Below are 18,723 nucleotides of genomic sequence, written 5' to 3'. Positions count from 1 at the left end.
GACGCCAAGTTCTTGCTACCGATGCCGAGGTAGCGAAGACGGTTGTCGTGGTTTCTGTCGTGGGCTATGTCACGGTCCACCTTAGGGGAGATGTGAAAGACCCCGGACAAAAGGATCCGGGCCTGCCAGTCATGCAGAGCCTTCAGCGGCAAGCTCGGAAATAAAGTTGTGCTCTGCTGTTTCTCCACCCTTGCATTACTAGTGCAAGCTGCACCAATTTGTTTTGTTCAAAACTTCGCAATTGTCACTGAGAAAGAGCGTTTTATTTTACTGGTGCTACCGGTTGTTTTCCGCGACTTGGTTGAAGTCGACGACTAAATGAATTTTATAGAGTTTTGAACAGTCAATGCTGCCCGGTAACGTGCATAACGATCTCAGACTGCGCACGACAGTGAAACTTGAGGTTACGTAGTTTGGGTAGGGGGAATAATGAAAACAGGCAATAAAATAGGCGTTTATAGAAATTTGTAAACATTTAGGCACAAACGCTAATGTAGGCATTAATTGACACTAAAATCCCTATAAAAGTCCTTACTAACATCTAATGCGTGCCAATATATCAATGTGGGAAGATAGGAGCGCAAGGAACACAATAGGCATTTGCATAATATGCGGTCTCTAGCGTTCACGCAAGACATTTTGTATCTGCAGATCCCATGTGTAGCATACATTAGGCGAAAGGAGCCGCGTTTAATGGAACACTACGCCGAACTGAGGACCGTAGTATAGTATGCCGCCTACTTTTGAAGAAAAGGGCGTCGTAACACTGAGGCGGTGAAATTACGTTTGAAATGACAGATCTACCGGTGTACTATCTCATTCATTTTCTCTGACAGTTCAGGGTCATCGGGATCAAACGTTGTTTCTGTGCTAAGGTATTACCCTTCTAAAGTGTTCTACCAGAGTACAATTTTCTTATAGTCGATTAACATCTACAATAAAGCTATTACAATAAAGTGGCTGGTGATTAGGTACTCCCTAATGCGATATTTGGACGCCGCAGTCGCTGAGGCAGCACTCACTCGTGGGTTCTCTCGACGGAAGCGATGATGAGCCCTTGCGTCGGCGGCGCGAAGTGCGCCTCACGAAGGGACCGCCACCCGCGTCTTAGGCAGGGAACGCATACCATCGTTCCGCGCACGCCCCCTTCACGTTTTCGCCAGCGTCGCGCAGACGAGCGTCTCCGGCGGGTACAGCATACTGCCCCCCCTCCCCCACCGCACACTTTCGGAGAGTGTTGGCACCGCCACGGCGAACCACCCTCCCCTCAAAATTTCGCGACACTCGCCTCCTTACAGCATACTGCACACCCCCCCTCAGCCCCCCCCCCCCCCCCACACTTTCGGACAGCGCTCGCGCCGCCACGGCGAACCACCCTCCCCTCACAATTCCGCGGCCTTCTCTCCTTTGCTTTAGTTCACTATTCGGCATTTCCATCGTTCACTCGGTTACGACGGAGACGCCGATCAGCGCAGAGACGGCCGCCTAAGGGCTACGCCTTAAAAGAGGTGGGCATGCTACGTCATTAGGCTCCATCTACCACTCAGCTCCAACCACACAACCATTAGGAAAACTCTCTCTACTCTTTTCAAACGTGCCCTCGCCGCGATGGCTCTTGCCTGAAGAAATGTGGTGCTTAGCGCATCGGCAACCTGGCATCCCGCCTGCACCGACAAGGCCGCCGGTCGTCGCCCACATATGCTGACAGCCCAGAGCCCGAGACCCTGGAGCACCTGCTCTGCTCCTGCCGCCAGCACGATGCCCCGCGTGCAGAGCTTCAGGCCGGACTCCAACATCTCCGACTGTCCAGCCACACCCTGATGGACCTGTTTTTCACGACGGGCCCCAGCTCCATCTGGCGGGTAGCATTCGGACTTGTCCTCGCCTTCCTTGAGGAGACCAACCTCATCCAACGGCTGTAGCCCAATGCCTCCCGGCAAGTCTTACGCACTCCTTGTCTCTTTCTTTCTCTCTCTCGTTCTCTATCCACACTTGTTCTCAGCTATTCCCTTTCATTCCCTCTCTCCCCTTCACCCGGACTGGATTGTATGCTGGTGAACTCCAAATGATTTCAAAACATCCCCAGTCCACTTCTTTCTTACTTTCTGTATCAATAAAGCACTCACTCGGGACGCGTGTTCGATCCATACACTAATTTTCCTAAGCATGACGCGCCAATCAACCGGGCGAAAAACTACATGGTAACGTCACTAATGCAACCCGTGGGTACATTAACCCAGTGCGCAATAATTAGGCTGATTTAAAACGACCGCATTTTTCGTGTCGACATTTTTTTTTTAATGTGACAGAAAAACAACGTGGAGAAAAGTCACAGCCATTTTATCAAATTAAGATAAAAATGGTTAAAACGCCACCATCCAAACTGAGTCAAAGTCGAAAATCTACATTGCTTCGACCGTGTCAAGATCGCGCCGTCACATAGCCGGTCGTTGATACCGCGGAGGACCCAGGTTCGAATCAAAAAATGGGAAGCGTTTTAAATGCGGAGCATTTCTTAGGCTCGCCTGGTCCTCCGTCGTTGATGGCGGCGCCGTCCACACTCACACTGCGCATGCGAAACTCTCCTCCTTACACCCACAGCTCCGCGATACTACACTATAAAAAAAAGAAATAGCAGAGCCCGGCTTCGATCCCACGACTCTCTGGCCGCAACGGGAGGTACGCGGTGCACTTCCCACTACGCTACAAATCCGGGACAGGAGCAAGTGCTACGAACGCGCCTTATGTCCTTGACTCATTCAAACTACGTCAAGAAGCTACTGATACAACGAAGGCACGCGAAGCTGACCGTCAACGGAAACGACGAACTGAAAACTTTAGAGGGGGATGTTGAATTTCCCGTGGGAAAGCTGTGGCGGGAAGCGCCACGCGCCTTGCAGCTCAACCAGCCCCGTCCGGAGCGCCTGTGATGCTGATTGTGGCAGGATGCCCCTAGGGATTGGCCAACCAAAGAATCCATCACGAGATAGGTTCGCGTTCAACCACCGTCGTCATCTTCCCGTAGGGGAACCGCTGAAGAAGAAGAACGAGACGACAAAGCAGCGAAGAGGGGGGCGTGTACATTGCTCTCAGCCGGTGCACCAATGTCAACAACCTTTACCTCACCAAAGCTGACGGAGACTACCGATTCTACCACAGAGACAACATCGACAAGAACATGATGGACGAGTTTCGGCGCCTCGAGAACCACCGCCTACTCACCGTAACACAACAGCACTTGCGTGCCTTTGCCACCGGTGTGGACCCGGACGCGGAATTCCCTCTGGCGCTAGTAAAAACCACATCACTCAACATAACGGCAACACAATGGAACCACACGGAACCGCCACGATGCTTCGCATCCTCATCAGGGTTCCCCACAGGAAGATGGTGTAATTTTTTTTAAGGCGCTTGGTGCGCCTTTAAGGAAACCCATTGTGTAAGTTGGCGTTCCTGCAGTGCGTTTAAGGCGCAACGAAATGAATTTTAGACTTTGACTTTACAATTTGAAGACATCGGCTTTCTACCAGAGAAAGCTTCACGTTTCAACAATCCTTTACTTCACCTGTGATCACCATCCTCGTCAGAGAAGGTTCGCTTTCCCGCAGTGCGTTTTGGGGAAAAGTCGCCACCAGTGCGGAATAGAAAGCTTCGCTTCAAAAACATGCTCCGGAAGTCGCAGTCAAACCCCTGTCCTTCAAAATGCAGGTATGATGCCATCAGACCGGTATTCAGAAGGTCGTGTGTTCGGGTCCCACCTGGAGAGCAGGTTTTAGGGTCACTTTGCTTCTACCTGCAAAACATTTCAAGAATAAATGTGTTCAAGAATACACAAACGACGAACATTATTTTCGCATTTGCCGTCCTTGGAGTATTTGACGGTTTGTCATGCTTCCTGAAAGTACTGTGGAAAATTACTTTTTTTGATATTTGTTTGCGTACTTCGATAGTTGTATGCGAAGACAAAGCGATGAAGGATACTTATGCATTGCTGGAGGAATATTTCAGAGGATAATATATTTCCTGAATTTTACCATTCTATTTTTCTTTTTAGATATTTTTTGCGTGATTTAAATGCGTTAACTTCGATTTTATAGCAATTTGGGCTGAACAGGCATTCGTGTATTTGAAAGCACGTCTATATTGTGAGCAACACCGCGCGAAAAAAGATCAGGGATGAGAGGAAGACTACAATCAACGTCCCTGGTCTTTTTTCGTGCTGTGTTGCTCATGGATTACCAACTAGCCAGAACCCTCACGCTTTTAGTGTATATAGAGGCCAACGTTTTCATTCGGTAGATTTTATAGTAAAATTTCTTAAGCATTGGTGTGCGGAGATTCTGACCCTAATAGGATATGATTAGTCAAATCTCGGTACAACAAGCACCACATTAACGAACTTTTGAGATTAACGCGCATTTAAGAAATCCTACGCCGATTGCTTAACGTTTTAATGTAAAATTATTTCACTATACGTACTTCAGAATAGCAAACGTATCAAAATAACGACCATTTTACTTAGTTCCGTGACATGCTTACAACGCCTCAGTAGTACGAACTCATATTTTTAAGGCCGGAGATTAATAATTTCCCTTAAACAATCGCGGCAACCAGATATGCTAGTAGACAACACGGCAAAGCGCAGCTCAGAGGAGGACGTCTTGCAACTTGCTCCGCGGAATGCGCGAGCTGATGCGAGAAAGAGAAGAATGGGCATGAGGAGAAGAGAAAAAAATGAAGCATGGGTAGCCTTCTCCGTCTAGTAAGCCGCGGCCACGCTACTCGCACCCCACCCCAAGTTTTTCTACGTTCCGACGCTTCTCAGGTGGCTTGCTGGATCTTCATGGGCATCAGGGGAGCTGACACCAAAGGACATTCTTCAGAGCGTGAGAGTTAAGAATGAAGAAGGCAGCGAGGACGGCTTGAACGACGATGCCTCTGAGGGTGCTGCAGCAGCACTCGAAGACTATGACGAGCACGTGACGACTGCTGAGGTACTGGACAGTATACGAAAACTCCGCACATTTACGGGGAAAAACGGCACGGCCACTGACTCAGTCCACAGGAATGTGGAAGAGTTGGATTCCTTCGTGCTAGGAAGCTTGTGCTGCGCGCACCAGAAAAAAATTGCCAACCACTTTAAATAAACATGCATTGTTTCATGATCACTTGCGCGTGTTTTGTGAAAAATGACTTCAATGACGCACTTCTGTACACGTAGGTCGTTTTAGGCATTGAAATACTATTTGTTGCTTTAAGTTTTGCGATTTTCGCTACAACGACCTTTCAGAATAACGAGGAATTTTCCGGGGTTCCCTGAAGTTTGTTATATCGAGATTTCAGTGTACTTCACGGAGCCGAAGACTTTTTGGTTAAAGGGAATTAACACGGTAAATCATTCTACGATGGCTAGGAAACCTAGTTCTGAAATTTGTACCCGTTTTTTTGCCTATAGTGGGATATTTTGTGAGAAAAAGATAATTCGACAGGTTTTCCGACCATATGCACGAGGTGGTTTGCGTAAAGAGATAGAGATATTTTAATTTCGCTAGGGGTAAATTTTTTGAAGTGCTCAAATTCTTTTTCCAGCAAAAATTATGGTACGTCTAACCTTAAATATGCGATACGCAAATTCGTGTATCTAGGTGGTGCAGAAGAATTTGTGAACATACATTACATTTCAATAAAGACGGACTGCTTTTTTGTTTGCCAAAAATGGGGTGGCATTCAGTCCACTGAGTCCACTTCGAGCTCTCAGAAGTTTACATGTAAATTAGGGAAAAAGATATAAAGCTACAGCGGCACGAGCCTGCTAAACAGCAGTTTTATGTGATAATCTGGGAAGAGATTTTTTGAGGCGGCAGCGGCCATGCGCAATCACCCCTTGTGGCTTACGTAGACCATCGGCGCCAAGGGTTTAAAATCCCTCATTTGAAGAAAATATTGGTGAAAGAAATCCCCCGTCTGTATTTAATAACGTGAGAGAAAAGTTAGTTTCAAGTATTGCATTACTGGTGTTCTTAACCCCACGCCCAAAACACCGGCAGTATGTGGTGTTCGTCGTAAAGGACTGGCAAAAAATTAACAAAACCATCTAGATAGATCACACGAAAGCAGTATACAAGATTTGGCGCAGAAAACAAACGCTGCTAGTTAATTGCATAAAATAAAGAGTGTTGAGCTGTGTGCGACTCTGAGGACCCCAACGTATTTTTTCATTGGTCCGCAAGATTTCGGCTGGCCGCTCGTAAAACTCATCACGCATCTTTCGCTTCCAAACGAAACGGCCGCACGCTGATATCTATCCTGTTTGACGGGGAAGACAAACGCCCCTCAATGCCGCTAAACTGCTTCGATCGGCAGCCTACGATAATGTACTGCGCACCAAAGAACGATACCGGCAGACAATAGAAGTACCGGCAGAGTTCTATATTAGACTCACTGTTTCCGGATTTCCGTGATTTGTAGACTTTCATTTTGTGTGTTCCTTTCCTCTCTATGGATACTTCGGCACGAGAAGATATTTTATGACTTCCTTCGCGAATCTTTGGAAAAAGGTTTCCGGGCAAAGGTTCTATCGAGAACTGTAGACGTGGGAAAACGCATGTCCTGAAACCCACTGAAGACCTCCTTTAGAGGCTAAAGCTTTTCTGACGTAACTATAAGTTGTATCAAACCCACACGGGCAAAGGTTTGCTCGCATGAGGCAAGGATATTGGAAGACTTAATGCCGAGGAACTGAACGTCTCCAGGAACAATAATGATAGGTCTCCTTCCGCCTTTTCGCAGACGTGCGACTAGGGCGGCGAAAATTACGGGCGTATTATTGTTACCACGCGCAATTGGTGAGTATAGAACCGCCGGAGCTGAGGTGCAGTTTAGTGGCTAGTAGGTGCGCTTCTCCTACCTCTCACGTTAAGTTCTTGTGGTTGCCCGGTAACTTTCACACCAAAACACTTGTTTTTAGGGTGAAAGCCGGAGACGCGTTCTTTGTTGTTGTTGTCGAATGCTAGAAAGTACACCGTATAGTTGGCAAGAACTGATTGGTTTCGGTACAGAGGTCTTGAGAAGTGTCATATAGGCTCGGTAAAGATAATATTAATTTATTTGCTTGGCTGCGCATTGATGACAACAGAAATCTTGTATAAGCCGAAAATAACTACCTCCCTGCCTGGGGCTGGCAGGGGTTACAGTGCATAGCACTTGAACGACTATGGAGGAGCCGTAAACTGTTGTTTTGACACTAAGAAACTTCGTTCTATGCAGTGTTTGATTGCCTGCGATAAGTTATATTTATTCCATTTAAAATGTAGAGCCAGGATAACCAGAAGGAGGATAATTGCATACGGCTTTCATGATGTCAGGGAATAATATGCCGTTTTTCTTTTTTTCTTTCTAGTAACAGTGTTTCTCAAATCGCCAGTAGAAATTATTTCCACTAAGAGTGTTCTTATGTGCCTGCACGCTTCCTCTCAAGGCTATGGGGAACGTGTAGGCAAGCAGTGCAAATATAAATGCTTCACCAAAGCCTTGAGGGTAGTTCATGCCGTGTCTGCCTAAGGGCCCTGTCCTCATGTTCTGGCAGTTTCCGTTACGACATTTGATATCCACAGTGATGTGGATATCAAATCAGTGTGATGTGATTTGATGTGACTTGATAGCCGGCACTGTCATGGGGCTTTGTGATATGAGCAAGTGTGACGTGTGCGACACTATTTTAACACGAAAGTGTTTTATGCCAGGGTACACCAAGATATGACTGGCGTCATATCCGTCACGGAAATGACGTTGCCAGAAAAAGTTCCTTTGACGCGGCTGCGCCCGAATTCGAGCCCCACTCTCTCGCCGCAAGGGGAGGTCCACAGCGCTCTGCGCACTGCACCACAAATTCAAACACAAGTAGGTCTACGAACGCGTCTTATATCTTTCTCAATACGTTCGTCATTCAGATGCCGTGTTAGATATTCTGCCGTCTAGGAGAGGTTAAGCGAAGTATTTCATCATGGCACTAATGAGCGCCGACAGTTGGCGCCTCGATGCCAGCGACTTCGTGCAGGCGTGAAGCGGGGGAATTGAGCACCACCCCCGCCACATACTGCTCAATTTTTCGGTCTCGGTTCCGTTTCATTGGCACGGTTTTAAAGAGGTTGCGATTTCAGCCCTATTCACGCAGTTTTCCGGCTCGTGCAATTCAGTGTCTAAACGGTGCCATAGCGCCGTTATATAAATAGCAATGTGCAAGTTCTATGGGCGCAGACTAAATGCTCCTGTGAAGGCATTTTTCACTTTCGTATTTTACAAATTCTTATCAAAGAGGCGTCAACCACATTTTTGTTTGTTTTCGCTGTATTTTCAACCTTTGCACGTTTCATGTACATATAGACGTTTTCCTTGTTTCTGTTGCATAAACTGAGTTGAAGTTCTAGCGTGTGTTTAGTCACTTCTTTACCTTTGTCTCATAGCTAATGTTCGCTACTACGATGAATTCCTTAGTTAGTAACGAACTCGCCCAACTTAGCACCTTAGTTATCCACAGTGGACAAGCCAAACTAGTTACAGGATAAAGTTTCATCCCACAGATTAACAGCTACGGAAACGTCTTAAATTGCCTTTTAGCGAAGTCACCGCCCTGTTAACCTCGCGAGTTCACCTGCTTGAGCAAATGAAGCAGCTGCTACCATCAGCAGCATAATGGCTGGTTTGAAGATTTATTGCCAGTCATTCATTAATAAACACTTAAAACCGCCAACTCTAAACTTGCAATTGCATCATCAGTGCTTTAGGAGTCATTTGAGAAATACCTTTGAAATCTCTCGTTTGGATAAAAACTCTTGCGGACAGTTTCAAAGCGCCAACTACCAAATATTGTACGAAAGCACCGTACATAACTGCTCATAAAGCGCTGTCGAGTACACACTGCGGGTATTTGCGTCTCGCTGTGTGTAGGGCGTTGGGTGGCTTCATGGCACGCATACGGATTACCGGTACAGGCGCGCATTTGTAAACACCGACTGGACGTTAGAGCGTTGCTGGCCAAAAATCTGTACAGAGTGCGGGGGCATATTTATGGTTTGTTATTTATTTCGAGTGCTTCCAATAAAAAAAAGCTATCATTAGGTGCTTTGACGCATTGCACAACGGAAACATTTCAGAAGTAATGAAAGCAAATATCATTTTCAAATGAATACAACGAAGCTACAGCGTGTTTCTTAGTGCTCCCAGAAAGTCTTTTGGGGGATTGTACTTGATGCCCAAATTGAAAAAAGCGAGATTGACCTGCAAAGTTTCATGCTCAGTAGGGACCAGCAGGGATAGCGCGTAGGAGCTTCGATCAGTTGCTTTCTGGTGAACAGCCTGAAGAGAGACAACGGAGGTTGTTTTCTGAGACCTAATGCTTCAGCGCCCACAAGCGGGGTAAAGTATGGGTTGTATTTCCCGCCCCAAAGTGAACGCAAGTGGCGATGGTCTCGCGAAGGAAGTACGTACTGCATACACCATCCCAATATCGACCCGAACACAAATGGGGACAGCGAAGGGGAGCCGAAACTCGTCTCGGTGCGAACTCGCGATCTTTATGTATGGATTGCTGTCACCTCCTATCTAATATCAGCTGTTTGTGACTCGCGTCCCGCTGGCCGCTTCAGAAGCGAACGGTTGGCTGCGTCAACAACGCACTTTCGTCTTTCGCCGAGAGCTTCTAGGTACTTTAGGCAATTTCCCAATCATTGGCCTTCCTCTGAGAAAACACCTCCGGGTTTACGAGCGGTGTCGGGTAAGAGCCAACTGTCTACCATTTCCTACTCTGCCATTTCCTTAACACCTCTCGTTCTTGACGAACAACTTACTGTGTTCCTATTTGTTTATACAGACATAGTACTGCCAAACCTTTTGAGGGCTATCGCATGAGGACGGCTTTCATAACGTTATAGTCAAGGACAAAACAAAAGAAATGTATTTCCAGTCTCTCCATTCTCGTCTAGATATCAAATGTTAAACTGAACACATTGTCACGGGAGGTGGTGAACAATCCCCGTAGCGCGGGGCCCCAGACCAAACACGATTATGACAAGAAGGAAGCTGTGTGGGGGGCGCAGCCATGCCTGGCTCAGTTAAGGCCACATGTAAGCAGTTCGTCGCATTATGTAAATACACCACTTCGTCACTACATGGGTCGTGTGACGCCACGTCACAACTGTATGCTAGATCTGAGCACTTTCTGTAATAAACAAACGCCAGATAACGTGTAATTCCACTCGATTGCCAGAACCGCTAAAAACGTTGCGCGCAACATTTTCTCCAACAAATTTCACCAACCAATCCCCCTTTCTTTCGTCTTGTGTTTCCACTTATAATAAAAGAGAAGTTCACACGGTGTTAGCACAATAAAGTTCTATGTTTTTTCAGAACGGCTGGTATACGATGTCACAACCAATAGTGCACTCGTGAGGTACTGCACAACTAAGTAAAACGCCCAAGAAGCAGTCAAAGAGAGAGTGCGTGATTGTCAGCCAAACATGCAGTCGGTAAAACGAACGCTAAAGTGGATTGCCTGCAGTAATTTTTCTTGCATTGCCCGTATTTCGTTCTCTAGGAGCACACGTCCAGACATTAATCCTTTTAGATCAAACGAGAACAGTCTTGGTTCTGGTAAAGGGTAAAGGGTAAAGGTCAATGTCGCCCATGGTGTGAATGTTATGGCCCACTGTGAAGAGTAGCGTAAAAGGCCCTTCTGTTGTTACTGAATGAATGTTTGACGTTGAGAAAATTGACTTTGTCGCTACGTCAGAAATGTGTGTCGTAACAACTGAAGGCTTGGTCGTAACAACAGGACTTGTGTTGTCCAAACAACTTTTTTTGTCGTATGACCGGAATTCTTGTTAGGTTTTTGCGGTATCCCTGTTGCGATTTTCGACTAGGAGAAAAGTAAACAAAACACAAGGCGCGATGATGGTAAGTAAATAGACTGCACAAAGCAGGCGCAAAAAAAGAAAGTGCACAAAACTAAGCCGGCAAACCCACATAATTGGCGAGTAAAACACGCTGCACCCTAGTAACGTCACGAGAAATCTTCAGATAGGCTCGTGTCCCTCAAAAAGCAAAGTATTACTAATGTACCTCACTCGGGCGTCAGCTTATTTTGCCGCCTGTGGCTAGGTGTCATCTTCACCAAAGCTCACTGTTTCAATATTTGCATGGGCAAATGCCGCGCTTGTGGTGTGTGCGCCACCGAAGAGACCATTGACCACCTGTCGTGCAATTGTGACCGATTCACAACACCGATAAAGCAACTCTCCACCACACGTCGCAAACTGGGCGACCACTCCATTACAGCGCAGCCTGTTTTGGGTCACAGGCGTTGCCCGTCACAGTACCAAAAAATACATAAGACGAGTACATAATGCAAATAGATTGGTCATCATTCTCACCCATGGCTGCAGCCATCCATTGTGTCGCCACCAAACATTTTGGCGCTGTGTGCGAGTTCAGCCCCATCCAAGCCTCTGTATGAATGCCCAAATCCATTTGCAACTTTTGGAAGCAGGATAAAATTATAGCGACGTTTCTTCGGAAACATTTAAGCGAAACAACCACTTCTATTCGCATAAAATATACGGAATCACATCTAGCAATGCCCCTTGATATCCCAGCACTGTACACATTATCTATATTACCAAGAAATTTACCGAATTTTTAGCTTTGGGACACCCAAGACCGAACAAGCAGTTTTATAGATTGCGCTTAAACAATACGCGAAAACCGCTTTGTTTGGGGAAGATCAAATTTATTCACTTTACAACAAAGTTTCGGTAATAAGGTTTTTGTTTATTCGCCAGTTTGTGCGTCCAGCCTTGCCAAACAGCCTACAAGAGTCTATAAACGTCCTAGCAACATCGTGTAAATATAAATCTCGTGAGCAACTTTATAGAACTCGTGCAAGAGTAGTCATTTGGAATAGTCACCATAAAAGCCACCTTGCATTTTTATTAAAAAGATGAGAAAGCTAAGAAGCTTGGGAATACGCGTATACAAAAAAAAATTCACTGCATAAGCAAAGCAGCGACACGTGTCGGCGAGTAGTACATCTCACTATCGGATCGTTTCTACGCGCTAAGATCGGTGCTAAAAAATCAACTTACAAGAGCTGACCACATGTAGAAATGGCGACCACCGTTCTCTATATACGTTTAAACAGCACCGCATTTTTGACGGCAAAACGTGGCATATTATTGCGTGAATGGAGAAGGCTGTCAAGTATTTCTTCTTCACATTATGAGCAGATCGGGAGCTTCCGGCTGTCGAGAGATGAAACCTGGTGTTACAGAGCGGCCTCCAGTGTATCAAGACGGGAAACAGAACATGCGCTTCTCACACTGTAGGCAATCATCATTGTTTTCTAGGTTTGCATTGACGCACGCTAAGACGCACGCTAAACATGCATTGACGTACGCTAAACATTGTGCACCAAACAGCTGCGTGAGACGATGCGGAACATTTGGTAACGCGTGTTCTGGCATCTGCGCAGTTGTGGTTATTGTTTATAGTTATGTTAGTGTGATGAGCTTAAACATGAGGTTTTACCCATTCCAACACTTATTAGAGTGTACAAGAAGTCTTTGCAAAGGCATGAAATAGACGCTGCTATTGTCCGTTCTCTCTTCTCGCTCAGTCACTATGACTGGGCACACCACGCATTGCTTGGTCGTTTTTATGCATTTCAGTAATTTCTTGCAGATCAAACAATAAATATTACTTCGTAAAAGAAAAAAATATCTTTAGAAGTCTTTGTATAGAAAAATATTTCACGCATATCCGGACTTAAAACACTATTTCTAAGATGGGGTAGTCTTAGCAGTGAAAACCACCGGACAAAGAATAAACTTGCTCAGTTTTCGTGGTTGGGAGTTGGCCTCCTGGCAAAAGTGCTGCTGAGAGACGACGGGATTAGTGTATCGCAACATGGACCCTTCCAAGTTCCACGTTATGTTGTTTGCTGTTTGTGTTTGATTTCTTGAAATGGCACTGTAATCGGTTCTATTGGCTGAAGATGCTTCGCCTGTTTCAAAGGCGAAGATTTCCTTATTGGCCCTCACGGCAGCTCTTGTCGTATTGCGAGACGGTTTGCAAAAGTTTCAGCCAGTATTATCTTCCACAAATCCTAGCCACTGTACGGCTGAAACCCGGGTGCCCCGCCGAGGCATCGTCGGGGCATTCGTACAAGATTTAAGCTCGCTTTGCCGCCGGCACAACAAGTAAAAACACGTCCCTTGGATTTCCGAAATTACATTTGTAAAGCACGCTGTTCTGGAGGCTGAAAGACGTGATGTTAGGGATAAATGTGAGCGGGTTACGAACATCACGACCTGCCAGGTGTTCTATACTAAATAGAGCTCTGGGTGAGTTCCCTTCACTTGGGCCATCTCGCGCAAATATTGCCGCCCATTAAATCATGCCTTCACCTGACATGGTTCGTGTCTTTTATCCTGTCACTGCGTAACATGTCTCGCCAGTACAGGCAAACATGCATATAACTAAATTGACAAGAAACCGCAGTTTGTTGTTACATGTATGTTTAGAGTTAATGAACGCGTGAATGAAGTAGAAAAGAAATAAAAATGCTTGATATCAGTGACGGTGAACTCACTCTTCAAGGATTTACTTCACAGCGAAAAACTGCGTGATTTCCGCCTGCTGTTTCCCATGGCCCTCCAAAGAAGCCACGCCACAGAATCCCGTACTGACAAACCAGACTGAAGTATCACTTTTTCTTTTCACACTTTTCGGTTCCTGAACAGGTTTTAAGGACCAAACTATGCTGAAACGACGCCTTTTTGCGAACTTGGTGCTCTTTTCCGCACTAAAAATTGGTGAGAGGGTTCAAACTAGGATACTGCGCCGTGCGGTGACGTTGCTGTTTCTCGCCGGTGGAGAGTGCATTTAAAATTGAAAGCTCGTCTTGGAAAGAAAAAAACTTTGTTTTCTGGCAGCAGAAATCATCAACAATGAAACGACCCCACAGATGGCAGTGCAGGCGCACGATTGCACGCTCACAAGCAGGGCCTGCTCCTAACCGACACAGTACTCACACGAGAGCCCGCACAGTAGTTTGCGGTGCGGGGGAAATTCGCGAAATTAGTGCATTTCTCCAGCCGAAGGTCCAGAAAAAGTGCAAAAAAAATAATGGCTCATCAGTGTAGCGAATTTGTTACATCAAGGTTTCCAGTACCGCCTTCGTTACAGGGGTGGCAAAAACAAGCGCCGCTTCCAGTCCCATGTGCCCGTATTGCAAATCTCGAACATTACCTTGAATGCTATCGATTTCGCTATCCGCAAACTCACCTGGAAAAAGTAGGCTGGCTGCGACATCACTCCTTGCTTTGCAGTGAAAGGCGGTTGCGTTGTTTTTTCACGTCGGTTGTGTCACATCATACGCATATACGTGTTGAGCTACACTTTCCAACGAACTGGAAATTCGGCGGAATGTTTCCTTTGCAGAAGTCCGGAAAAGCCGCTATCTCGGGAAAGTATAGGCAATTCTCCCTATTGTCTTCCTTTTCCAAAGTCTTCGAAAACGTCATGCTTGTTTACCTTCTGGCGGCAATGCATCCATTATTTCTTCCTATCTAACACGGCTTCATGCCCGGAAAGTTAGTAGAATCAACTCTAGCGTGTTTTCTAAACAAAATCGGTCCTCCAGTGCTCTCTGGTCAACAGGTAAATATACTAAATTGCGACTGTACCAAGGCCTTACACGCTTTCAATCATGACTTACGGCTTCACAAATCGTCCGCACAAAATCTATATTGTTCGTCAGGTATATAAAAAGCAGGCCAAATTCTGTCTCTTATGAAGGCGTCACCTCCCGGTCTTTCGCCATGATATCAGGGGTACCTCAAGGCTCGACACTACGCCCTCTTCTATAAACTTTTTGTTAATGACATCCACCCTGTTATTAGGCCCTGTTCGCTCTCTCAGTATGCCGATGATACGATGCTCTATCGCTCGGTTTCTTAAGTGGATGATCGCGTCCTGCGACAAAATGACATTAAGCGAGTTGTTGTGACAGCAACTATTTGAAGATCAAGCTCTCCGAAACTATCATAATAGCATATATTCGTACAACTTCCTCGCTCCTTTTGCCGTATTTTCTGCTTGGTGTACTCATGAAAGGCGCTACTGTAGTGTGTAATTTGGGTGTAATGATGGACGCAAAACTACTTTTCATTTCACACGTACACCACCCGACGAACACCTTGTGGAAAAACGAAACCGAAACTCAAAACGAAGTGCTTGGTTCGGCTAGATAGCGACAAGCCACCGAAGGAATCCAAGCCAAGATAAGAGGAGTAGACGAGAGAGGACGAGAGAGAAAGAAAAGATGGCGCGAACGGAAGCCTAACAAGAGGCACGGTTATTGTAGCTCCTTACAACCGTTAAATAAATAAGTGTTTGAGTCTAAACGACGTCTCCTACCTTCAACGATTCCCACAAAAGAAGAAGTTGGTGCCGAAACCCGGGATGGTGGGAGACCAGGACACTGCATCTCGTCACCTAATGTAAGAACAAAGAACCGCCTGGGAAGAACGCTACCAGCCCAGCACCTCGGATTCAACGGTGACCCCCACCAGAGCCATGGAACGACTGAAGCAAAAACGCGCAGGCGTGCGTTCACAGGTGACGAAACTTCTTGCCGAAACTGACGCATATATCGAGAGCCAGGAGAAAAACGAAAAACACTTGAAAGTTTTATTAGCGCGGATTTCCGCCATTCAGGCTCAGCTCAACGAGGCAGACGCCGCCATTGAACCACGCATACCCGAAGAAGAGGCGGAGCAAAATTTCGCCCGAACATTGGAGTACGGCGACAAGATCGTAACTTACATCGCTATGCTCAAGCAGGAGATAAACGATGCTCGCGAGAATCGTCCACCCAGGGCAGAAACCACGCCAGCCCAACAGAACGAGAAAGCAGGGGCACCGCCCTGTAAAGTGAAACTACCGAAGCTCGAGCTGCTCAATTTCGACGGAAAGAGCGTTAGCTGGCAGGAGTTCTGGGAGCAGTTTGACCAAGTTATCAACACCAACAGCGAACTCACGGTGTTGGATAAGTTTGGCTACCTCAAGGCAGCAGTGACAGGAGACGCGGCGAGTGTCATCAAGGGCCTTCCTCCGACAGCGCGATGTTACGAGGACGCCTTGGAGCTGCTCAAATTTCGTTTCGGCGACGAAGAGGGGCTTATACAGGCGCACATGCGGAAGCTCTTGAGCGTCCCACCGGTGAGGAGCGCGGACGACGTGAGCGGCCACCGTCGGTTATACGATACCCTCCTGTCTCACATCCGAGGTTTGGAAGCGCTTGGCCAAAACCAAAACACATTCGAGGCGCTTCTCTTCCCCGTGGTCCAACGTTCCCTGCCGACGGAAATACTACTCGACTTCAGCAGAACAACCGCAAAAGAACAAGTGACGGAAAGTTCGGTGCAGCAGACTCTACTGCAGGAAGCAACCCTGGTTACAGAAGAGGCACACAAAAAATCATCAGAGAAAAGTGCAACAAAAGGAGCGACGGTGTCGTCCCTTTCCCGACTGATTGCCTTTCTGCGCATCGAAGTAAAAAGCCGCGAAGGTTTAGAAGTGCAGCCAAACGTGGATGCAAAACCGCACCTTCCCGGAACGAAAAACGACCACAAGAGTGTTTAGAAAACGCACAAAGGAGGCAATCCGAGCTCATCGGTGGCGACACTGCACCAAACAACGAAGACTGATGCGTGTTTCTTCTACACAGAGAAGAGCCACGAGACTGCGGCTTGTTGCGCTGAAATCACGATGCAAGAAAAGAAGAAAAGGCTCATGGCGGGAAGACGACGCTTCCGCTGCACAAGACCCAACTACCGCTCAAATGTGTGCAGGAGTAGCGCCAAATGTGCAATGTGCTCGAAACGACATGCCACAACGATGTGCGATCCAGAATTCACCGCACCAAAGGCACCATTGAGCACCAGCAGCGTGACCACCGCTCCAGTGAATTTGGAGACCACAATGAACGAAGCCGCCAGACCGGTCGTCTTGCTACAGACTGCAACTGTATATTGTGCAGGAGCGGACAATGCCACCTCACTTCGAGCTCTCTTCGATTGTGGAAGCCAACGCTCGTTCATCACAGAGAGAGCATCCAAAAAACTCGGGTGCAAAGTTGTGGGATACGAAGCACTAAAGGTCGGTGTGTTCGGCGGAAGTCAGCCCGAAAGAGACTTTAGGAGAGTGCTAGTTTCCGTCACGGCACAAAACAAGAAAGTTCACCACCTTGAAGTTTTGGAAACCGAAGGGATCTGCGACCAGAAGGTTCCAATTCCAGAAGCCCACCTGCGAGATCTCATAGTATCAGAGGCTGTGGCTGACCGTACAGGTGACCAAGATCAAGGAGATATTGACCTCCTTATTGGCTCAGAACATTACTTGGATCTTGTTACCGGAAGATCGAAGGCTTTGGATGGCAAACTCCGAGCAGTTGAAACAGCTTTCGGATGGTGCATACAGGGCCCAGTTGGGACGAGAGTCAGCGAAGCACAGTGCATGCAAACAATCGCACTGAAGGTGTCACTTGACGACTCTGATGCCTCGAACTATTTAGAACGCTTTTGGACGTTGGAGTCGATAGGAGTAACTGACGATGTGGGCGGTTGTTCACAACAACTTGATTCGTTTGACAAAAACATCAAGCAAGTTGGGAGTACATATGTAGTTGCCCTTTCCTGGAAAGAAAACATCGAACTCAAAGACAACAGGGAAGTCGCTGAAAAACGCTTGGTGCAGCTAACGAACCGCCTCAAGAAAGACCCTCACCTGCTGCAAACTTACGGTGGCGTCATCCGACTGTACCGTACGGAGGGCGTGGCCGAGGTTGTGGTTGAAGGGGATGTGAGCAACGGACCGATATACTACATGCCACACCAACCGGTGATACGGGAGGCAAGTGACACAACGAGAGTCCGAGTGGTATTGGACGCGTCATCGCATGGAAATAACGCAAAGTCGCTCAACCAAAACCTTGAAAGTGGCCCAAAACTGACAACTGACCTCTTTGGACTACTGCTTAACTTTCGAGGGCACAGAATTGCGTTAGTGGGAGACATCGAAAAGGCATTTCTGCAAATTGGAATACGAGAGGAAGACCGAGACGCCTTGAGATTCCTTTGGTTAGAGACCGCACCAGAAACGATTGGATTGAAGCCGAAACTGCAGGCGTGGCGAATGACGAGGGTCCCGTTCGGAACAACAGCAAGTCGCGTCATACTTACAGCAACGCTAAAGAACCACCTCAGAAGCATGGAGGGATAGTATCCTGTCACTGCAAGAATTCTAGCGGACTGCTTGTACGAGGACGACCTCCTAACTGGAGCAGAAAATGGGGAAGAAGCCTTGAAGATTTACACGGAAGCTAATGCTATCTTCAATGCTGCCTCCGTGAAACTGCACATATTGGCAACGAACAGCAAAGAAGTGACTGAACACATCAGCGACGGTCAAGAATTCAGGCATCTAGTTTACCTCTCGGGTGTTCTAAGGGTGCTGGGATTAACATGGAACCCCATCAGCGACGAGTTCACATTCACGCCGACAACGAGCGCACCGCCCGTTCCTGGAACAAGCACGAAAAGAACTGTGCTGAAAACTACAGCTCGACTGCATGATCCACTTGGATGGCTGACACGATTCACCGTTATA

This window comes from Haemaphysalis longicornis, unplaced genomic scaffold (genome assembly GCF_048455015.1).
Source record: "Haemaphysalis longicornis isolate Haplotype H1 unplaced genomic scaffold, Haemaphysalis longicornis Haplotype H1 scaffold_2, whole genome shotgun sequence".
Classification (NCBI taxonomy): domain Eukaryota; kingdom Metazoa; phylum Arthropoda; class Arachnida; order Ixodida; family Ixodidae; genus Haemaphysalis; species Haemaphysalis longicornis.
This window is presented reverse-complemented; position numbering follows the sequence as displayed.